The sequence below is a fragment of the Thermobia domestica genome, chromosome 2 (assembly GCF_964235325.1).
Source record: "Thermobia domestica chromosome 2, izTheDome1.hap1.1, whole genome shotgun sequence".
Lineage (NCBI taxonomy): Eukaryota > Metazoa > Arthropoda > Insecta > Zygentoma > Lepismatidae > Thermobia > Thermobia domestica.
Window position 1 is genome coordinate 191,109,213 of NC_137455.1, and position 25,699 is coordinate 191,134,911.

The window sequence follows — 25,699 nt, forward strand, 5'->3', positions numbered from 1 at the left end:
TAAATTCTATTTAAAAATAGTCTCTATCCGGCATGACGCGTTTTCGCTAACGATAACTCGAGTCATAATATCAGATAAATCTCAGGAAGAATGACGGTGTTACTTGAGGCTAGAACATTTGGAAAACTATCCATGGCTGGTTCTTTCCCACAAAGAGAGGGATATTTTTGTAAATATTGCTAACTTTTTGCAACGATTTTTTTGAGGGGGGCTATCGAAAAAACGTGCCCCTCCAAACTCTTGGGACTAAACCTTTGAAGAAATTCGCTAGTTTCTACGGTATTTTAGAAACTCACAACAAGGCACAATATCACATTAACGCACTTGAGGTCGGAAAAGCGTTTCTGAAAAACTACTGGGAACCAGTGAAATCAGTCGAGAATCAAATCAACTCGTCAAGAAGACAAGTCATCCAAAATCGCGACAAACTGAAATTAATGTTGCGGAATGTGATATTCCTTGGAAAGTGATATTCCTGGGACGATGCTTGTGCAGATAATTGGACCTCAGATGGTGACGGTGCAGAAACTAAGTTCAACGAGGGCAATTTTCGAGAATTGCTCAAATTTAAAATGGCTTGTACTGACGATTTCTTAAAGAATCACTGAAAGAAAGCATCGAAAAGGATCATTTTTGCCAATAAAACCACACAAAATACTCTCATTGAGGGTTGTGGATGAGAAATCACATCTGTAAAATTGTCAATCGAGTGCGAGAGGATCAGTTTTATTCTATTATGTTTGATGAGACTACGGTCGTTTCGCACACATCTCAGCTGTCTTTGATTCTAAGGTACGAACACATGGGTGAAAAAAGAGAAGACTGTTTCATTGATCCTCCACCAGCAGAGCGGAAATGTGAGGACATTGGTTCGAGCTCGGAATCCGAAGACGCACAACCGCCCGAACTCTCACTGATTGGAGAGAAAATTGGAGAAATTGTTCTATCTTTGCTACGAGATTTCTCACTCGAACCGAAAAACTGCGTTGGTATTGGTACAGATGGTTGCGCCATCACGAACTCTCAAAGTCGCCGGCAGTGCAGGAGATCCAGAAGGAGGCTTCAAATGCGCTGCACTGTTCATATTGTAGTCACAGCCTCAATTTGTCCATCTTCAGGTCGTCGTCAGTACCAGGGGTGGACTGGCTATGTAAAAAGGGCGCGGTCACATACTCTGGGAGGGCGCCGTCCATCCGAGGCTTTCGCTTGTGTGGAATACCCCCTCCTAATAAAAGGAAGAGCCGGGGGGCTTTCCCCGGTAGCACACAAAAAACAACAAAAGATTAAGTAGCTATTGCAGTTAATCACGATAGAATTATACAAATTCAATATTTTCATAAACAAACAAAGATACTTTGAGTACTAAATATATTAGGCCTATATAAATCTACACACTTTAACTGAGACCACAAAAACCACACCAGTTGTTTAAATTTTTTGGCTACATTTGTTAACAGCCTAATTATAACTGAAGATTTGAGTTAAGTTTGGGGCTTATGCTATTTTTCATACTTTTGTCCTTTTAAAGCTATGTTCATCATAACATTAACTTATTTTCCATCTATTTTAAAAACCGTTGATGTAAAGTATACATGAAACATTTACTACAAATTAACAAAAGTAAATTTAGAATTATATACGTACCTAGCAAAAAAAGAAATTCAAAAACAAAACTGGAAAATGAAAGTAAAGTCACTGATTTATGCTTGAAGAAGCCTTCTTATCTCCTTACTTTTCTCACACATTTTGTCAATAATAAGATTGTTGTCTATTTTGGTCAGAATGTTTCTTTCTGAGTTCATCAAGAACAATCAGGGTGCGAATTACCGAGGGATGAGGCGGATTTTTCCCCCTCAATCACATTTTGTTCCCCCCAAAGAAGTCAGCTGAAGTATTCTAACCGGGGATGCTTGCTTTTCCCCCCAAACTGTGCTCAGTATAACTCCAAATTTCTTCGGAATGATCGATGTAAACTATTCAGTTTTGGTCATTTCTACTTACCACCTAATTACCCACTATTTTCAACGTTGTTTAGTTGAACTATATTATTATGACTACGGTTGTTACTTGCAACTGTACCTTCGTACCCTTCAGTTCGTCATCGTTCGTGAATTTGAATGTACTAATTGCGTATAACAAAGCCACATATGGATTTATAAATGTCCTTAGCAGTTGGCCAAGAAGAAGTAAACAAATAGCTTCTTCCACCATACTTGGCGAAGTTCGGACATGTCATATGCATCCTCTACATTTGTATCGATTATCATCTTAATTTAAGTTTTGTTATTACATGTTATTTCATTTTCCAGTGTACTCTTTGTTAGCACATGGTCTTCATTCCCTAGTAGTTTGTGTGTATGCAACTCAAAAGTTGCATTTAATTTGTGATAATTAGCATAGTAATCAGTGCCTTTTACAGTTTACAGAAATGAACTTTTGAAACTGTACTCAAAATCTGAAAAATAGGTATTCTCTCGTAAGTATATATTAACGTACACGCTGGGGATACGTTCCTAGTAAGCAGGCATATTAATGAAGGTGATTTTTAGGTGAATAAGCGCATAATTGAAAATTTGTTTCAGCATTTGCTTCTCGGGTTCTACGACTGGTTCTCCGTGTCATTGTCCATGTCTGATTTCAACTGGAGCGGTTTTTTAAAAAATTAACCCTTCATTTTCCCATCTGTCCGTGTCTGATAAGCATTTCAACTGGAGCGGTTTTTTAAAAAGTTAACCCTTCATTTTCCCATCTTTCTTTTCGCTGTACAGTTTGCTGTCCACGCTAATAATGTCTGAAAAACTTTATTTGAATAACGTAGCCTATAGTGAATCAACTCATTTGCAACCTAACAGTAAAGTAATTGTAAGTGTTGACTTCCTGAGCCCCATCACGGAATCGATATTTGGAGGGAAAAAAAGTCGTGAAGAGCGCAGCTTTAGCGGGGAGTAGAAGCAAAGCTCGAAATTTGAATTGAGAGATTTTAAATATTTGGCCTTCGATTTGACCTTGATGTCAGAAATCGGGACCAGCAACAATCCATTTCTTGTTTGATAGGCTAATATCTAGATTTTCGTTTTTTAAAAAAATATGTCCGGTTTAACTGAGAATTTTAGTGGTTTTCATAAGACTGAAGTTTTTTTTTCTCCCTGTATGTAATAACGCAAAGTGGAAGATTTCAATATAAGTGGAAAAATTAACATTTGCTTGTGATCATGGCTATCGCTCGGGCCGAATTATTAACTAAATAAACCTTAGAGAGCTACTGGGACAAGAGTGAGCACATTTAAACACGTTCAGAAAAGTTTGGTGGGGTGTGTATGTATGTCAGACAATATATACGTGCATAGTTATTGTCGGTAGATTTATTAAATTAATAAATCTCTTTTCATTATAGATGTCATACACACACACACACAAACACGCACATATATATATGGGGGGTAAGGCATTATTGTCTCATTTTGAAATTTGCACCTTCAGACTTTATGTTATGTTGGCCTAATTTTATCCCCCCCCCCCTCCCAATATAGATTATCTAATTCACACACTGAGAACAATGATTCCAGATGTTCATCTGTAAAGTCTTGAACGGAGTCTTGTATCTGAGCTTTGAAAATGCTCGCTTACAGGACACTTGTGTTTTGTCGGTAATGTAAGGAGATACTTATGAACTTTGAATAATTCTATGTAGAGTCTTGAGTACATATTGTACTGCAAAATCACATCGAAGGCGCACTTAAAGCAAGAATTGCACTTCACTCCATCACATTTTATAGATCTTAAATCCACAATATCGTCAGTCGGCCCCAAATATTCCTCCTCATCCTCCATGAAATCTTCAGAAAACTTGTCTTCTTCAATCAAATCTTCAATCGTACGAACCTCAACAGCTTCTTGATTCTTTTCTTGGTTCTCATATGGGGATTTTGTAAACTCTTCCTACATTGATGAAAACGAAAGAAGCTCATCTTTAAGTTTTCCCTCTTCACAATCAGGAATTATCAGTGATTCTTTTCAGTGACAACGAAGCCAGACTTAAACTCTTGGACTGCTTAGGATCAAAACACTCTAAATCTAAGTATAAGCTTTGATTTTCAGCAAATCGTTCCTGGTTTTCAATTACTTCATCAGAAGCTGATTCCCCTGCCATTTTCTTTCTTTTTCTACATCTTACCTCAGACAATTCTGTTTCTATAATAACTTGTTCTAGACTAGGAACATCTGTAATGAGTCCTTCAATTTGACATTTCTGTTGCAAAGTGTTCTGCTGCTTTGTAGACTTTGTCCCTAGTTTCTTACAACTTATTTTGAGTTAAGGATATTAGGCGCCATGCTTGGACATAGTCTAAGTTTTTTGTTTGCAAATAGTCTGATAAGGTGTGGTATGCTGAAAAATCTATAAAAACATCATAGCCACAATGATAGTCTCAAAGGAGCACAACTTTTGAATGAGAGACATTGCATCATGTCTGACTTTGGAATTGAATTCTTGCGAGTTGTCACTCACACTTAAAGCTGCTACGAGTGCCACATATACTGGTTTTGATTTTCTTGGTCTGAGATCCTTTGAGTCGGGTGCCCAGTAATGAAAGTGTCCAAATATTTTTACAGCAGCGTTGCTTTTACTTCTCCATCGAGTTATCCCAATAGCCTCAAGACGGACGCTTTGGTTTTGTTCCAAGTACATCTCAAGTCGTTTTTGGTATTCTTTCAAAAATATCTGAATTTCCTGGAGAAGCCCAAAGAAAGATAATACAAACACCCAAACTCTGGACGATGTCAGTTATCACCAAGTTCAACACATGTGAATAGCACCATATGTGAATGTGTTTCGGACTGATCTCTTTCAGCTTTACTGTCACACCTTTATATAGTCCGCTCATATTTGACGCTCCATCAAAAGCGTCTGCCACACATTTATCGATAGGTATTTTTACTTCAGCCAAAGACTGTTCGAGGGTTTGAAAGAGGTTGTCTCCTGTTGTTGAAATCACATATTTGAGGGCAATAACTCTTTCCTGAACAAAGCCATTGTACACATACCGAAGCACTATGGAGCACTGGTCATATGAGGAGACATCTAGGGTCGTGTCCATTATGACAGAAAAAACTCCAGCTTGGTTAACTTCTTTGGCAATTGCTGTTTTGATTTCAAGAGTATATTCTATATACATTATGTATTTGAGCATCATATAATTTTGTATATGTATACTTTTTCAATGTGCATATATACGTAAAATAATACTGTATATACTATATTATAAATACCATTGTATGTTTGTATGTATGTATGAGTATGTTCCACATCTCCTCCTAGATGGTTCGACCGATTTTGAGCAAATTTGGCATAAATATTCTTTGGTATCAGGTAATCAACACTGTCGGGGTTAGCAACCCCCAACTCTTCTCTTTGCAGAGGGGGAGGGGTGGAAACTTGAACCCAATGCTATTTAAATGGGGGTTATAACAGTAGGAATGGTTTTAATGGTATAACGTAAGAACGAGAAAAATAATTTTAACGAAATTTTGGAAACATATAGGTTATAGTGTGACATAAAACAGACTTGATAAATAACGCGACTAGCGCCCCTAACGGTGGGAGTGGGAGGGAGAGGCATGTAAAAATGATCTAAAATGACCGAGATTAGAGTCAAATCAATATATTTCGAAGTCGCTGAGATCATTAATGGTACCACCAAAGCCTAAAACAGAAAGGGCAAGGCCGTAGGCAGAGTAAAGACGGGATCTGGGGGCGGAGCAGTGGAGGTGGGAGGGTTGATATATAAAAATCATCCAAAATGACCGATATTAGAGTCAAATCTATAAATTTCAGGGTCCCTAAGATCATTATAATGACATTCCCAAAGCCAAAGACAGAAAGAGCGAGGCCGCAGGCCGAGCAAATACTGGGATTTGGGGCGGAGCGTGGGGTTGGTAAGGGTGATATGTAAAAATCGTCCAAAATGGCCGATATTAGAGTCAAATCTATATATTTAGGGGCAAATCTAACATCATTAATAGCATTCCTGCGCCGAAAACAGAAAGAGCGAGGCCGCAGGCCGAGCAAATACTGGGATTTGGGGCGGAGCGTGGGGTTGGTAAGGGTGATATGTAAAAATCGTCCAAAATGACCGATATTAGAGTCAAATACCAGGGTCTGGGGAGGGGCTCTAGCTGGCCAAAGACTAGCGAATTTATAAAATAATTATGTAGCTTTGTTTTTTTTTAATGTGTTCAGAGAGGAAACTGTGCGCCTTCCGGAGGCTAAGACGGGTCTTAGTCTCCCCCGAGGAGGGCGCAAAGGCACTGATGTGAGGAGGGCGCAGCGGCCATCGGGCTGGTACGTGATTATGACCAGTCCACCCCTGGTCAGTACAGTGTGTGAGGAACTGTCTGGGAACAACGAAAGAGATCATTGCGTTTTTCACCGCATCTCAAAACGTAATACTGTCCTTAAGCTTACGGTTAGTGGCCAGTTGCAGACATTGTATGAAACGAGATGGGTTGAACGGAATGACGCGGTATTACAATTTCACGTGAAATTTCAATAAATAAGCGAGGCTCTAAAGTGTGTTCCAAGTGGTCCGAGTTAGATACAGCAACCAAAGCATGGGCACTCTCTTCTGCCATGCACGACAGCGAGTTTATCGTGACTATTATGTGTCTTCAGGGTGTTCTCACGATAACCCTCCCCTCAATCGACTTTTGCAGAAGACAAATTTAGACATGAACGCAACGTCAGATGCTATTCAGGACACTATCGCAGCATTAAACAAGACACGTTCAAACAACAAAGAATTCAAGGCAACTTTCGAAGCAATATCCAGAATGGCTGCTAGTGTCGACGTGCAGATTCAAACTCCTCATCTCACTCAAAGACAAACACATTGTACGACCTTCAGGGCAGATGACACATTTTACTACTGAAGAACTGTCTACATTCCGTTTATAGAGTCGGTTGTAAAGGACCTCAAAACTCGTCTGACGCAGGAAGTTTTCAATGTATACGGACTCAACATTGTATTGCCAACACGCGCAACTGACTAAACTCTGAACAACAACTTCCGCATTCTAGCAGAAAGATTTTACAAAACTATCGGAACTCAAGAGAAAATGCTGTTTTCCCTCTTTAGTTCTGAATTTGCAATCTGCACTTCTAAATGAAAGAGAATTCAAGAAGGTGGAACTCTATCACGGACTGCGTTGGAGGCCTTGCCCACCAGCGACGAAGATCTTCACGTGACTGACTATTAGGGATGCGCACGAGTCGAGACATGTCTCGAATCTCGACTCGACTCGACTCGAATTCGAGTCGAGATTCGAGTCGAGACACACTTTGTAAAATTCGAGACGAGTCGAGACAAACGTATTTCTCGACTCGAATTTTCGAGTCGAGACTCGAGTCGAGTCGAGACTGCTGCTAAAAATCTCGACTCGACTCGAATGTCTCGAAAATTTTTCTATAATTTTTAATATTATTTTGAAGAAAGTGCTCGCTCAGAAACACTCGGCACGAGTATTTCGGAAACTGCAGGACTTGTCAGGTGTTCGAGGAGTGCTGTGGTGATTGTCTTCACCAAGTGGCGAAACCAAGGGGAAAAGACGTCCAAATGTCGAGGGGTTGGGTGCCCCCACCTCATTACAGATGTCGAACGTTCTAGTCTGGGCAGATTGGTAAAACAGAACAGGCGGCGAACTGCGTCGGAACTAAGATCAGAGTTTAATGCTGGGCAAAGTACAAGTGTATCTGAACTAGTTTTGTCAAATTTCCGGAAATTTTGAACCTTTTTTTTTTTAAAAAAAACGTTTTTTTCGATTTTCTGGAAAATTTGAAAAAAATAAATATGTTTGTATTAGGTTAATTTTACTAGTAGTGATATCTCTTTTTTTTCAAACACGGGAAAAATTTAAGTTCAAAAATTTCAATATTGCGAATATTAAAAAATAGCACTCGAAAATAAAATTATTCCAATTATTATCTATATATTAAAATACTAGATTTACGCGTATATGTTTCTCCTCACAGAAAAGTTTATATGTTTGTCTCCAATCCTTTCAACAATGAGACCTCGAACCCACAAGTGCTAGAAACGTGCCGTTTTCATTTGTCGATTCCAAATTTTATGTAAATTGTCCAGTTCTAATTGAATATTTTTGTAAAAAAAAAAAAATGGCCATTAGTTCTTTATTGCATTTATAGGGGTACACAAGAAGTACTGTGGGGGCGTGGTGGCTCAGTGGTAGGACGTTCACCTCCGGTGCATGGGGTCCCTGGTTTGATCCCAGATCGCGCCGTGTGGACTTTGTGGTGGACAAACACCATGCTCGTGGGTTTTCTCGGGGTTCTCCCGTTTCCTCCCACTTTCTTCATTCCACCATTTCATTCATTTCTCATCATCACCGTCTCCTTTACCCTAACCGGCATAACCGTAGGACGTAAAACTAAAGATTTCATTTCACTAGAAGTACTGAAATTTTTGAAAAGTAAAGCATCATACCCTACGAGTTATATATTCCAACATCACATACTTGTATATAGGGGTTGTATATCTGTCAGGCGTTTGTTTCATGGCCAAATGATAATGAAAACGAAGGATAACCATTTCTCCAGTCTAAGATTAATCTTCATTGTTTGGAGAGTTTTTTTTTTCAATAAACACCGTTTATCACTGACATAATTAATTGTGTGTGTACTTTATTTACTTATTAAATAATGCATGCATACACGACATGGGCATTCAGTAAATGGATACTTGAAAATTTGAACTCAATTATCTATACAAGCCGGCTACGAGTCTTTTGTTAGCCTTCTATGGGTGCAGTGCAAACTACTCTTTGGATTGAGCTTCTTACCGGATGTGTAGCCTACCGAAGGACCACACAGATGTTATCGAAACTATTGTGCTTTGTGTTTTTTGTATGCTTTGGCAGATAGTTCTGTAGATATCGAAGCCCGCCAGTGAAGCCATATCTAGCATCTTGGTGCTAGATCTAGCATAATTCACTCCCATCTAGCATCTAGCATCTTGACTTTAGCATCTTGGCAAAATCTCATTCTTTCCTCTGGAGAACAGAAAAAGAACGAAAATTTAGATGGCTCACTGAGCGTTGGGAATTACCTTTAGTTGAAGCGATGGTTGGAGTAATAAAACCAGTTAGTATTTCCGCTGTTGTATTGTTGAATTCACAGAAATGTTCAAAAATAAGCAAAACGTGACTCTGTACAAGTTGTTTACTTACCCATAGTTTTATTATTGTCAACTGAACCCTGAGTGTCTGGGATGTTTCTGTCCCTTCTCACTTTACAACTTGAGAGGGGAGGGGGGTATGACCGCTAAAAGAAATGCTTCAGTGCTGCGTCGGAAGCGGCATGTTTTGTATATATTTCTTCCCCTGATTCTCTTTCCAATACAGAGAACCGACTCTTTAAATGAAGAAAGAACCCTGAACCCTCCCGAAAATGCAAAAATGAATGATGCGTACAAATAACAAATCTATGGATGAATCAAATAATGCAGATACATGAGAAGATGATGACGTGTGTCTTGTAATTGTTATATTAATATCCACTGGATTAAGTGAAAGTATAAAATGGATTTGATGACTGCCAAATTGACGTCACTTTGGTAAGTCATTATTTTTTAATATTTAGTAATATTAAATTAGATTATAGTTTAGCGTCGTTTTCAGGAGCAAAGCTCTACAAGACGTGAACGTACAGTTTAAAGTCGGATTTGAAACACATGAGCTCCTACCATGAATCAAATCTCGTTCGAGAAAGGCGCATACGCTAACCACATAGCAACGGGGAGCTCAACATTTAGTGATATGTATATTAAGTTGTAAAATTACATTCGTTTAATTTTCACTAATATAATCTTCACAATGTAAAGCATTCGCTAGGCACGTTATCTCGTTTAAAAACAAAAAGCTTATCTCTTATGTTTCCGTCTCGGGGTTGGACTGCGGGATAATAGAAATCCGAAAGAGATGTTTTTATTATATTTTGTGCAGTAGATCTGCTCCTTCATAATCTCCGTGTTTGATAAGAATGAACCTCCCTGGCTCACGAAAATGTATACGTAATATAGCAAATCATGCACATTAAATGCCAGACTAACATAGCAAACATTGAAGATGCCCCCCTAGAAAATTTTCTTCGGCCGCCCATGTCTGGAGGTACACAATTTCGCAACTTAGTGGATACGATGTGGATGTATTCAAAGTCTCTTGATTTACCCATAAAACTTAAATTTTATAACAATATTCTCAGTGAATACTATTATGGAGAACTATTTTTTTAATTCGATCGCTATTTTTTTTTTCGTTCACCAGGTCTCGGTAATCGTCTGGCACGAAAAATGAAGTTTCTACAAGTGTTTCCCCAGCATTTTTTTTTTTTTTGAGAAAGGGGTCCTCCAGGAGCGTTATTGAGGGTGTAATCCCTACGTTTGTTATATACATATATAGATATGGATAGATATAAATATAGAGATACTGCGTATATATATATATAAAGATAAGTAGGAGCGGGTCTTTAAAATTAGTTCGAAAAATAATATGAAAATCTGGCATAATTTGCAAGAATCTATCTAGTCTAATATATATAAAATAAATAGTTTGTTTGTGTTTGTCTGTTTGTATGCGGCCTGGGGACCAGACGAGTGGATCGAGAGTTACCAAATTTTAGTCAGGGGTACCCTGGCCCAGGCCCCAGATAAAGACGAATCTTTTTTTTTTTAATTCGGACCAGGAGGTCTCAGGGGGCGCTTACTGGGACATGTAAAAGTGATAGAAAATGGCCGATATTACTGTCGAATTCATAGTTTTCGCGGTCGCTGAAATCAATGGTGAAACTCTGATCACATTAACTTACAAATTCACCCTATTCGGGCCGGGGGTCACCGGGGGGATCGGATACCGAGACAAGTAAAAGTAATCCAAAATGACCGATATTAGTGTCAAATCCATAGTTTTCGCAGTCGCTGAAATCAATGGTGACGACTCCATTAGCGATGATATGCAAATTCAGCTATAATTGTATGCGGACCGGGAAAAATCTTTAAGTTTCTACGTCCCACGGTTATGCCGGTTAGGCTAAAGGAGACGGTGATGATGAGAGATGAGTGAAAGGGTGGAATGAAGAAGGTGGGAGGAAACGGGACAACCCCGAGAAAACCCACGCACACGGTGTTTGTACACCACAAAGTTCACTTGGCAGAGGCTGGAATCGAACCCGGGACCCCAAACACCAGAGGTGAACGCTCTACCACTGAGCCACCGCGGCCCCCAATGAGGTTGGAAGCTGGTCAGTCATGGCGGGAGGTGGCATATGCCATAGGAGTGGCACAAAGTGTGATTTCCCGATTGTGGAATCGATTTCAAACAACTGGAAGTGTTCGAAGAAGACAAGGACAGGGCCGTCCACTAGCAACTAAAGCCAGAGACGATCGTTATCTGTTGTTAACAGCCCGTCGAAACCAGAATACAACTCTGCTACCGCGAGCCTTCCGAACAACAACAGGACGCATAATATCTACTCAAACGGTCCGCAATCGCCTTCGAGAAGGTGGTCTCTACGCACGTAGACCTATGGTGTGTGTCCCATTAACTGCACGACACCGTGTTGATCGAAGAGCGTAGGCGGAGGAACATCGTGGGTGGGGACACAATGAATGGGGCAATGTTTTGTTCTCTGACGAGTCTCGATTCAGTGTAGAGCCTAATAATCGACGTGTTTTGATCTGGAGAGAGTGTGGAACACGACACAATTCCATGTTTGTGCGAGAAAGATCCCAGTATCATAGTGGTGGACTGATGGTGTAGGCAGGAATCAACATTGGTGAGCATACTGAGCTCCACATCATCCGAAATGGCTCTTTGACGTCTCTCAGATATAGGGATGAGATTATGAAAACTCTTGTTCTTCCTTATGCTGGTGCCATTGGTGATTCGTTCCTTTTTATGGATGACAATACTTGTCCTCACAGAACTCGGTTAGTGGATGAGATGCTGAGGGTATCACTCGGATGAAGTGGCTAGCATGCTCTCCGGATCTCGTTCCAGTTGAGCATGTCTGGGATATGCTTGGCAAACGAATTGCCGCTAGGCCAGTAAATCCAACAACCATTCCAGAGCTGGAAGTCGCTCTTCTGGATGAGTGGCACAACATCCCCCAAGAACTCATCGATAATCTGATTGAAGCCATGCCACGCAGGTGCGAGGCTCTGTTGGCTATTCGAAGTGATCATATGACATATTAAGGGACAATCAGTGTTGTTGCTTTGCCTGTTTATGGGCAGTTCGAGAGATGCACACATAACCGTCTTGTGTCATGAGCCATGTGAACAAGGTTTTCCGTGCCCCAACACCAGTATGTGCCCCATTTTTCTAGTGTATCTTAAAGCATTCCTTCTTGTATGATATATATGAGTCAAACACAAGCTTATTCATACACTATCTTAAGGTCTTGTGTGATATTTCAGCTGAACCCCTAATTTTTTTGAGCATTATATATATATATATATATATATATATATATATATATAGTGGCGGATTCAGGATATGATCAAGGGAGGGGCTAAACCATAGTTTGCAGTTTTATCCAGTGTAAAGCAGGATTGAAGCCCATTTTATGCAGTGTATACTTGAGTGTGAAGGGGGGGCTATAGCCCCCTTGGATCCGCCTCTCTCTCTCTCTCTCTCTCTCTCTCTATATATATATATATATATATATATATATATATATATATATATATATATATATATATATATATATATACATGATCGAAAATGGCCTCGAATCCATACTCGCTGAGATGAGCAGAAGATGCCGTTTAAATCTACAAATTCAGCCCCATTAGTACTCTAAGGAGGATGGTGACATGTAAAGATAATTGAAAATTATCGATATTAATGTCAAATTCATAGTTTTGGAGCTCCACAAGTTCATTAGTGACAGTTTTGGTGCCCTTTGTGTCCAAAATGAAACGTATTCTCCCCGTGCGAAGAATGGATATTCTGCTAGTCTGTGATAACTAACGGAAGTTTCATTTAATATATTACTCGCTGCTCAAATTTACTCATTTGTGCAGTATATGTGTGTAAAGTAGAATTAAAACCTGTTGCTTTAAGTATTTTTCCGTTAGCGAAATACATTGTATACACAGTAGGACTTCTATAATCCTAACGTCAAAAATCCGAATGCGGTCCCTAGAAGCTTTTTACATTTTGTCTTAACGCTAGCGATAAACAAACAATAGCGTGTCCATCGACGTTATGTGAAGTCAGTGTTTTTACAAAAGTTCATTTATATGTAATTGTTTGCCATGTTTTTTTATTTTTATTTTTTCTTAGGCCTATAAGTTTTAAGTGTGACTTACAAGAACAGTGTTATTTAGAGTACAAGCAAGTTCTTCAGAAACATTAAATGTAAGTAGCCTTACGTACGGTATTGTAATTACTGTATGTACTGAATAACCACTGTATCGATAGAAAAACATACCGTACAGTATATAAGCCTAAATGGCATTTTCTTGGTCATTTTCGAAAATCCGAACAATTTGAAAATCCGAATACCTGTGGTCCCAATTAGTTCGGATTTTCGACTTCCCACTGTATATGTTGCAGACATGTTACAGCAAGTAAGATTACTAGCATCAGGCTAACAAATAGTTTTTAAACTACATTTTCCTGTTTTTGCCAATATTTCCGAACAAACGATTTTTTTCTAATGGTTTCAAATTTTCCGTAATTTTACATAGAACAATCAAGATATCTCTATGAAATATATGTTTGATTTAACATATTAACTAAAATGATTCTGTGATTAAATGATGATTCTGATATTACCCAAATTTTCCGTTTTTTCCCCAGCTCGGAAAAACAGTAAAAAAACTGTTTTTTTAACCCAAAATTTCCGTTTTTTTCACAGGCCTTCACAACACTAGTCTGAACACACACTCCTAACGATGGCGAATGTTAACACCACGACATCGGCAACTATAACTAAAATGAACACGTGACCATCGCCACAAGACCTTGGCACAATGGCAGAGCGTTGTATTGTCTGATGAATCCCGATATCTTCTTCATCATGACGATGTGAGGGTGCGAATCCGTAGTGTTCATAGGGAACAGCTCCTTGACATCTGTACTGCGGGACGGAGACAAACTGGCTGCGGCTTAATTATTATCTGGGGAACATTCAGGTGAGCATCTATGTGTCTAGTGGAGCTTGAGCAAGGCACCATGACGGCCGAGGTATCGCACGCTGCTTGCAGACTACGTACACCCCTTCATGACGGCCATGTTTCCCATCGGTAGTGGCATTTTTCGACAAGATAATGCACCATGTCGCAAGGCCAGGAGTGTGATGGAGTGGTTCGAGGAACACAGGAGCGAGTTCCAAGTGATGTGCTGGCCCCCAAATTCTCCGGATCTGAACCCAATCGATCACATCTGGGATGTGATTGAACGTGACGTGAGGGTGCATCACCCCCTCCCCGGAATTTACGGGAATTAGATATCCTGTGTGTATATGTGGTGCCAACTCTCTCCAGCGACCCACCGAGGAACATTGCGACCATGCCAAGACGCGCTGCCGTTGTTATTCATGCCAAAAGGTGGATATACTAACAATTAGGTAGGTAGTCATAACGATCTGGCTGATGTGTGTGTATATTTTAACTCGTATATTTTGTCTCGACTCGAATTTCGAGACGTCTCGACTCGAATTCGAGTCGAGTCGAGACAGAGACTGTCGAGTCGAGACACGAGTCGAGACAGCAACATATTTTCGAGTCGAGACACGAGTCGAGACAACATTTTCTCGAGTCGAGTCGAGACAGGCTTAAATCTCGACTCGACTCGACTCGAACGCATCCCTACTGACTATTCGAAAACTGCTGCGCATACTTGTAACCCTGTGGTACGGATTCCACGTTAATCAGTAGGCCTCATATAGCCTCGCTGCTGAAAGGGACTTTTAACTCAACATCAACCTAACTTGTAACCCTGCATTCGAGCGTGGCCAGTGCAGAACGATCTTAATCCACATTGCACCGACTGAAAACGTGGTTGCGATTTCGTTCTGGCGAAAAGCGGCTGAAGGGACTAGCAATTTTAAATGTCATAGGGACATTGTCGTAGATCGCGACAATATTATATCGACAGATACGCCTTTGGTGATATTCGCCGAAAAGCGTTTTGAGTGTAACTTCTAAGTTCTTTTGTCCTTTTGTTTAATTCATTTTACTACCTGTAAAATACAGAAACATTATGAGCGTTCTACAATGTTTAACCTGATATTTTTTCTAGCGAAATATTTAGTAAAGCATAGCCACGACCAGCTCTGTAGACGGAATACCGTTTTGGGGGCAGGGGCATTGTGGTGAAAATTCCGTGGCAATTATATTTTTTACCTTCTTTTCCTGAATCCGTTTTACTTTTCTTTTTTGGGGGGGGGATTTCGGAGAACATATCCCACTCCACAACAAAGAGCCCCCCCCCCCCAAGACGTTTGGTTTAATCCGCCAATGATATGCAACCTGTCTAACTTTTAAGAACAGTTGAGTAGCATATTACCCAGAGAAAATTCATCTACAATAACGACTTAGGGGAACACGTCTAGGGAGGGGGAGGCATATCTTAGGACCAACTGGATAAATAACCTCAAACAACAAACTCGATTCCTGCCACATCCTGATCAACATTGGTGATCCTAAGTAATCCTTGATATTTTTTGTCTCCCGGTCGGATGGAGACACGAATAGACAGGGTAAATTAAATATATAAAGAAGCAAACTCCTTAAAAATCTCAACCTCTAAAACTAATAGCTTTCTATATTTCATCATTGTAGATGGCGTTTAACTGGTGAGACGAACTTAATGATCCATCACTGCTAACATATCACCGCTGTAGTTAACTCAATTGAGTGTGCCAGTCGGTTGTTCTATGGAAACAGTATCTCAAGATAGGTCAAACGTCAAAGCATAGATGATTTGACGAATGACCCCCTGCAAAATATTCAGATCTGAAGGCAATTGAAAATATATGGGATTATTCGGAGCAGTAGTTGAAATGCAGAAATTGTATTTTTCATACTTCGCTGAAACTTCGAGATTTATTGATAAGCGAGTGATTTCACATCGATGTAGCATACCTGCAACACTTCAAGAAGTGACCTGCAAATTGGATTCAGTCACTTATCCTGGCCAGAGACAATGTTACTCGATCTGAGACAAGTTCTAGTATGGGGGTGATCTATAGTAGAACGTATCTAATACCGAGTAACACACCCTCTGACCTGCACTCGAGGCTGAATTGAAGTTTTGGAAATACATGTAGCAAATGTAAAAGTAAAGAAAAGAACGTTAATTTTGTCTTCATTTCTGTTCAATTTTTACTTTTTTTTTTTTTTTTCGAATTTCTATAAGAATCTATGAATTGTAACAACGTAGTCTTCTTACTCATGTCTGGTTTTAAATATTATTACATTGTTGTTCGTACACATGGTTTCCTTGCATTATTAAGATAATTATTGATTTCTATAGTAGTAAAAATTTAACATTAAAGTAATGAAGTATATAAGTTGAAGCAATTTGTGATTTACACAAGGAAGAACTGTAGTTAAATTTCTAGTACATTCTTCGAAAAATTTTCTTCTTGAAGAAGTCTCGATTAGCAACAAGCACTGAAAGAAAGGCATTCTCATACTTAAAGGTAAGTGCGTAATTTTTTATTGTATATTAGAGCTCAATGCCTAATAATGGAATGGCCCATTATCAAATGTATCAATACTCGGTAAAGAATTATGTTTGGCGTTTATTTAATTATAACTTTTTATTACTTCCGAGTAACGATTGAAGAAAATCTTATTCTAATAAAATTAAATTTGAGATTTCAACAGATTTACATGTTATATGGCATTTATATACCGAAATTGTGGTTTTTGTATGTCTGTCTACTCATCCATTCGTCCTAACAAGATATACCATACCGTCCAACGTTCCGAACTACATTTTTACCTTAATTTTACGGATTCTCCAGAGATATATATATATATATATATATATATATATATATATATATATATATATATATATATATATATTCAAATGCTGTTCTTACCCCAGAAATGAAGTTTACTGGAAGTTAATAATGTAAAAAAAAAAAAAAAAAAAAAAAAAAACGCAACTTTCTCGTAACTGACAGTAACAATTTTATTTATTTTTCAAACATAAAGTTTCATTGACAACCCTTTGGTGTGTTGTTAAATCATTTCTCTGAATAAAATGTAAAAGAGGTAGTTCTTTTCGGATGATTTTTGCAGTAAGAAAGCACCTGAATTTCTTGGTACTTCACAAATAAATATTCACATTTATAACTCAAGCATGTGACACAAGTAATTTCTCATTTAAAATCCATGAGCTAGTCCACTTTTGAAAATAATTTTTCTTCGGACGGTTTCCGAAAACGTCCATTATAATTTTGTTCATATTCCGTACATACATATTTCTGAAATGACTGAAGTGTAACATGATTCAAGTTAAGAAATGGTAACAAATAAGTTTAGTGCCATGACCTGTAATTTTTTTTTTTCTTATCCCGAAAACAGCTCTAACGATTTTCTTGATGTGAGATGAGTCACCTTTTTTTTTTTTTTTTTTTTTTTCGGATAGAAGAAAACAATTTAACGCTGGATCAACTTTGAGGAAAACTTATTTAGGAAGGAGAGAAAGTTATTTTTTAATGACATGAATCAACCATTTTCAAATATGAGATTTTTATATACAGTACACTAAGTGTATCGTGCAGCGATGTCTCACGGTTATTTATAATTATTTAAGAATTAGCAGATGGATTTTATATACGAATATCTTTGTGAGGTTTAAAAAGACTATCGTCTCAGTATTCTTACTATAAACTGGGAGATATGTACATTTCGAACCCCAGCATTGACCTCTTGCTTTCTCGAACTTCTACTGGTAATCAATATCAACATTTTGCAGTGTAAACTCTCACGTGGTTATACGGTTAGTGTACAAACGTTCAGCACAAGAGACTCAAGTTCGATATCCAATTGGTTAGCATACTTTCCCCTACGGCGTAGAAGAGTCAGATTCGATTTCATAGTTCGGTTCACATGTTAAACTGTAAGTCTACATATTATTTCTAGATACTGGAAAGATACATTAAACTCGAAACCATTCAATTAATGTTTAAAATGAAGCTAAGTTCTTGTCTATTTATCAATTTATTCAGATAAGAAAAGAATAAGAATCTAAAATGCTGTCAAATTTTATTAGAATCTTGGGTTTGAAAAAAAAAAAACTCACTAACTTCAGTTATGAAAATTAATTTAAGTCAGTTCTAAAAGATAGATAAATAAGTTGCAAAATAAATATAAATAAATAAACAAGTAAAGCTTGCCTAGTAAAAGCGTGAAAAGGGGATAATATATTGAAATTATATTGAACACTGAAGTTACAAATCTGATCTTTCGAATTAAATTTTGCTATACAATTTAGCACTGTTTTAGGTTTCTGTTCTGCGGTTGAACTTAATAAACAAATGAGAACTTGACTGATTTTATTTAAAATCATATTTTCATTTTTGGTGTAGTATAAAATACAGAATTCGAAATAAGATAATACGGTTAAATATACATATATTGTCTACTATGTATCGTTCTCTAGAAAGATTTCTGTGAAGTAATTTTCTTTCACTGAATAACACAGAATAGTGCTCAGCTCTTAAAAAGAATATGAATACATCAGAGAACACTTTGAATGGTTATTTATTGTCGATTGTATACGGTTCATCAATTAGAACGTCAGAATTTTTACGATGAATAGAGGGAATGAAAACTACAAGCGATATTTTTTCTTTTTTTTATTTTATTGTGAATAACAGTCAATTGCATCATATTTTGAAGATAATCTCGTTCAAATCTTCTCGTCGACTTCAGTGGAAGGGATGGATTCTGCAGGGCCCAATTTAACACCACTTTTGCACAAATATGTATTACGCGGTAAACTGGTAATGGTGCGTTCAATATTCGTTTTCAGCCCACGAAATGCTCGTGAATTATTCTCACAGATCTAACACTTAAAATGACTTAATAGAAAATAATCAAGAGAGAAGGCATTACATGATCTGGATGGTCAGTTCATATGACCATTTCTCGATAATTTTCGTGCACATTCAGAGTAATCTATTCCATTCATTGAAATAGAATGTTTGAATGATCTCATATTCAAAATACAGTGCTGTTGATTATACAACAAAATATTACTGCGTGTGCATCAGGGGTGTCATTTAGGGAGAGCAGGAGGGGGCAATTGCCCCCCTAAGACTTTGAGGAATACATATACTTTAATAGATTGTCTAAAAATATAGTAGTACAAAATGTGAAAGTCTTATGTCGGTGGTGATCTTGCCCCCCTCAAGTGAAGTCTGAAATGACGCCCCTGGTGTGCATATATATATATATATATATATATATATATATATATATATATATATATATATATTTCACTATAACTAGTAGTTTTGGTGGATGTGGTTCCGGCTTCAAGATCCGGTGGTGGAGCCTTGAAATTTCAACGCATTACGGTCATTCGGATTACATCTTTAGTTTTGCTCGCGGTCATCTCGAAATTGAGACAAAAAGTACCTTTCTAAATCTGAGACGAAACGAGAAACGTGACAATTCTAGTCTTGTTCTCGAGAATGGAAACTTCAGAAGTCCAGTGGATTACCTACTTCACCCAAGTTTTAGATCTTAAACACTGTTTTAGTGTTACGTGACTCATAGTATAACTATGAAGTGATTATACGCAGGACCGGTTCTAGACATTTCCTAAGACAAACAATAGTTAGGCGCCCCCACCTAAATGATAATAAAGTAGTAGAAAGATGTAATGGACAAAAATTCTTCAAATAATTGTTACAATTGCAAGTTTCTTCAATATCTGTAGTCTCCCTGTGAGTATTAACGAAAATAGCGAAATTAAAATAATTGACTATGGATGAATACTGAATAAAGTTCCAATTTTAATAATTAATAGAATTTTTTATTAAATAAGCACAACATACAACTAAGATATACACCTAAGATGTATTTTGACAAATCCAATTGAAACATAAAAGTCAAAACAGAATAAACCTCACGAGCAGTGCCGGATAGCTAAAGAACGTATAACTCTGGGTCCCAATTGCTTGGGAGCTCAAAAAATTTAAAGGAGAAAACTGATTGTAATTGTAATTTCCAAATAACAAGAAAGAGCAAATAAGAAAAACCGCACATACAACATTGGTGTTTTGTACTAAGTTTTTATGAAGCAAATAATAGGGCTCTATTTTTCAGCCTCACTTGTAATGAGGTTCCTGTTGTCCAGCCCCTCTTATAATGGAGCCCCCGTTTCCCAGCCCTGCTTGTAATGGGCTTTGTTTCTAATGATCGTATCCATTAGGTCCATAAATTAGCATATAGCATATATTCGAACCTTAAAAAAAAAAAAAAAAAAAAAAAAAAAAAACGGCAAAAGAAAATTTGACGTATAAAGAGCCCCATCATACCTAAATCTGGCACTGCTTACGAGTCTAACATTAACACAGGTTTGATTTTGACAAAGAGGTATGCTCTTATGCTTCACGAAAAGCATATTTACATAGTATTTTCTAGTGATACAATTCAGGGGTGTGGTTGAAAAAGTTGATAACCCTCAATTTTATCAAAATTGAGTTAATAAGTTATTATGCATTGTTATTGACTGCTGAAAGTACTCACCCTCTTTCAGTTCAAAATTCCTAATAGAGATGGCAGTACAAGTCCTTTTTGTAACCATCCACATCCCAAATTAGCATGGAAAAACTTGATTACCCTCGGTTGGCAAGATGGCAGCATACACGAAGGATTTTGAAGCTCTTAAGGAAAATGAACAAAATATGAGCTTTTCATCACAGAGTGAAGATGAAAGTAGTTCAATTTTTTTATGACAGTGACAGGGATCCTGCCTATGTCCCAGAATCGTCTCAAATGTCGTCTACGAGGTAAGTAAAGAAATTCCACAAGGTCATACGAGGTCAAGTGCTTTGCTGGTTAGCAAGTTTTTCCACGTTTTAATGATAGCCTTGTAGTTGGTCATTATAACGTTGCTATTAAAGGTCTTGTATAGTTTTTGTTATTGCCAATATTCCGTAATATCTATATTATTGTATTGATTGAAAGTTCAGTTATAATAAAGATGTTATTTTCTTAGTTTGTGTGGATTACCAAGTTTTCCCACATATCCTGTAAGCAATGACTTGATAAAGATCCAGTATTTACGAAATAATGGAGTGTCAACATGTGAGAAGGAAAACTCAGCTTGAACTTCATCAAGGACGAGACAAACTAGACAAGACAATCTAAGTAGCTACAAAAAAGCTGCAAAGAACTTTGCAAATATGTATGTCATTAGCTTTGACCTAAAGCAAGTTCTCCCAATACCATAACTAACGACGGGACAAACTTTCTACAAGCGCAAACTATGGACATATGATTTAGGTGTACACTTCCACGAACACTGAACAAGAATTCGTCTTCTTTGGGGTGAGACGCTTGCTGGCAGAGGGTCTGACGAAATCATAAGCTGCTTTGACAATTACTTCGAGAAAAATGACATCTGAAGTAAAAAGCTTGTTGCCTTTTCTGACAACTGCAGTGGAAAAAACAAGAACTGGAGGATGATCGCTTACTGGATTCATATAGTGTCCATGGGACATTTTGAGATAGTGGAACACCACTTTACAGTTACAGGACACACCATGCTACCTTCAGATGAAGATTTTAGTGCAATTGAGACCTACATTCCAAATCATGTAATGCAGATATACATTCTAGGTACATGGCTGGACGTTTCGGAGAAGAGCTGTAGAAAGAAGCCTTTCCAAGTGTGCGACATGAAGCAAACGGATCCCCTAAGTATAAGAGATCTTAGCGATAAGATCAAGCGCTGCTTCATTACTATTAGCAGAACCTCAATCAAGCTGCAAGATATGGTAAAATTTCCATTTTCCGAGGAAAACCCATTCACGTTTGAGGTATCTCTATCCTGTAATATTGAAACCTGGGAACAAGTGAATGCATGCAAGAGAGGAAAACCACCAAAATGAAAGATTTAGGATTTAGATTTCTAGGCTTTCGGCATCTATGGCATTTATCACGTCACGTATGAGGGATGACGTCCCTCGGCGAGCACACTATCCTGGGAAAGGAAAGGATTGGGGAAGGAAGGAAGAGGCAAGTGAGCTATATGGTAGGTACCACTCCAGTTTTGTCTGGTATGAATGAGAAAAACCCAGAAAAACCTCATTCAGGATGGCTGGCCTGAGAAAGCTTTTACACTTTTTCGACTAAGTGCCTCACCGGGAATCGAACCCAGGACAATTCGCACCGAGGGTGAGAGCGTTAACGACTACACTACCACTCAAATGAAAGAAGTCTTGTAAGTATTCAAAGCTTCGACCCATTAATCGTGAGAAAGCGAAAGACGAATGTCCCTGTACAGTCACATACCGTCCGTCCATTCACATTAAGAACTACAAAAACATTCTGAACAACCAGGACGCAGCACAGCGTGCAATACTTGACGATGGTGAAAAAGACAGTGATAACGAAAAATATGTTTTAAAGAAAGCTTATAGGAACTATGGTTTCGTATATTTAATTTTTTTCTGTGCTTTCAAACTTAATAATACTGCACAAAGTTTAATACTCGTCCACTCTACATAGTTATAATCCATTGAGAAAATACAATAACCTAATATTGTAAAATAATAATATTCCAATGTTATTTGGACATGTGAACATGATTTCTGGGAATACCATTGTACTACAATAGTCTAATCTGTTTCTTGCGTTACCCAAGGCACGAAAATCAGTACAGATAACATACGTACAACTACCTTTATGGCAAATGGAAAATCATGACAACCCACAAAAATTATGTTAAATACCGCAATAAATCGTCACCAATTTAACCGAAAAAAAAAGTTCCATTAAATAGTAGACTAATTTTGATGGGAAGTTCATATGGTTAGTCGGGATGCACGATTTTGCACATTAGTTGAGAGCTTTAAACTCATTTTCTGAAAATTTTACTTCTTGAGGGTTATCAACTTTTTTCGACCACACCCCTCAATTATTGTAATTAGCTCAATTTCTCGTTTTCTTTGTTACTGAAAAGTACATGTTATAAATACACTTTTCTGTTTTTCAATTTGGCAAAATCTCTTATCATTGCATCCATATCAATTTCATTGAGTATGTCATTTTCAATGGCCATCAAAGCTAATGCATTTAATAGTTCTTGAAATATAGTTGATCTGAAAGAATTCTTTATTAATTTTAGCTGAATTTGTATAATACACAACAAATGACAAAGTGTGTCCCTTAATTGGTGTTACGAATTTGTGCCGGAAATTCAAAATCAGATTCCATCGCGAACATTCTTTTCAGGGTCACTTAAGCTTATAAAACAATCCAGTACTTTCATGTCTCTTTCCAACACAGACGTTCTAAATCAGGCAATGAGTATCAGAATGTAAACATAAGCAGTGGCGCACCCGATATTTCTCGTTTGGGTCCGAATACTTTTCGAAGTAGCCTACAAAATGCAAATAATTTTATGTATTTGCCCTATGAAATTGTGCTAATTTTCCGTAGGTACATCCCTGAACACAACTAACTAATAATCAAAACTCTACTTTGCATTGGGACTATTACTAAGTATTTAAAAACATCGCTCAATCTAAATTTAATACGAGAAAATAGATTGATAATGATTGTTACATTGTTATAATACAAAGAGCATACAAATACGCTGGTGTGATTGGCAGTGAGAGTTCTAAAAAAAAATGTGTTACTTAAAATGCTAATGATCTTTCGATTACAGTTTCGATTTCGATTACAGTAACCCTTTCGAGCTATATATACTGTACATATACCTGAAAACTAATTGTATTCAAACAAATTTTGAAATACATTAAATTTAACTCAGGTAAACGAAGAGGCTGTGTCCATTCCATTTTAATTTAACAATTAAATTACTGCAATCAACTAAAATAAACTTACAGTTTCAAAAGTTTCTCAGCTTGCAAATGCTTCGTTAACAGTAACTGGTATTGAGAGCTCCCCACCTCAAAAATTGTATGATTATCACTTTCGAAATTTTGTTTAGAAGTCGAAAGAAACTTTTTAAGAACCTGCGCTTGCCTCTCATCCTCTTTAAAGTTTCGTAGCTTTCTTTTCCGAAAAAATATTGTGTTTTGTCTTTTTTTATTGTTGGTCATTATTATTATATGAAAAACAAAGGACTATTGAAAAGTGAAAACACACATCATTGTAAATAAAAAGAGAACAAAAACGAAACGACTCAGGATAGAAACGAAAATGTTGAACGACAAATGGACTAATAGACATTAACAAAGTGAGCATTAAGCATTGGGTAACGATTGTGATCCATTGTTATTAGGAACTTAAGTTAAAATTTCCCTCAGAAATGATCAAAAATTTCATTTGTACCGCCCGTCTTTTCTTAGTATTCGCCTTCCCTTCGCTGGACCAATGGACACAAAAGCCTAGTCGCAACGGGGCCACCGTGACTCAGTGGTAGAGTGCTCACTTCTGGTGCTTAGGGTCCCGGGTTCGATCCTAGCCCCCGCCAAATGAACTTTGTGGTGGAAAACACCGTGCTCGTGGGTTTTCTCGGGGTTCTCCCATTCCCCCCACTTTCTTCATTCCACTATTTCATCCATTACTCATCATCACCGTCTCCTTTAGCCTAAACGGGGATGTAAAACTCAAAAATTGCATTTTCATTTTCAAAAGCCTAACTATGGTCATTAAACCGAAACATTGTGCATGGACACAGGCCCGTATCCAGGAGCGGTCTAGGGGGGCCGGCCCCCCTAAATTTTTGCTGCTAAATGTTCACGGTAGGCTTGCAAATGAACTATAATATGGTTGGATCGCCCGTCCCCCACTAACTTCAGCCGGGTCTCCCTGCACTTTTTAGCTAGCTACCAGCCTGCGATGGACATTGTTTATGACAGGGCGGAGCATCCTTGAAGATATTTCTTTCTACTTTGATAATGCTACACAATCCGTAAACAGCATGTGCAATTTACTTCCTTCTGCTTGTTGATTCATTCTCATTTCAAAGATATATTTACAATGAAATTATCCAGGAGGTTGCGGAAAGGTTGGGAGAGGAATGAAGAGTTTGTTATATTTGTATTTTGTGCATATGGTAGAATTGTGGAAAGAATGCCGTTGTCTTTAGTCGAACTGTCATAGTGCTTAATGTAACATCTATTGAAAAGCTAAATTTTCTACCTTTTATATCATATTAGTAAAATCTCCCTTTCCCCCCTCTGTAAAAAAACTTTCCTAGTTCTCCCTGCGTTGCGGGAAATTTTCCTCGAATTAGCATCACTTGTGAGCGTGGCATTGCCGCCAATTGATGTACGAGTCCATTTCAATTGTAAAGGGTTTTTACTGAAAACAACGCAAAAATTCGATTTTATTGTCCTTCTGATGTATTTTATCTATATCTCACTCTGTGCAATATTTATTTGAAGCTATTTGGATTTTTTTTTCATCATAACGTTTTCTCTAATAAATGTTCACATTTAATACACAAAATTCAT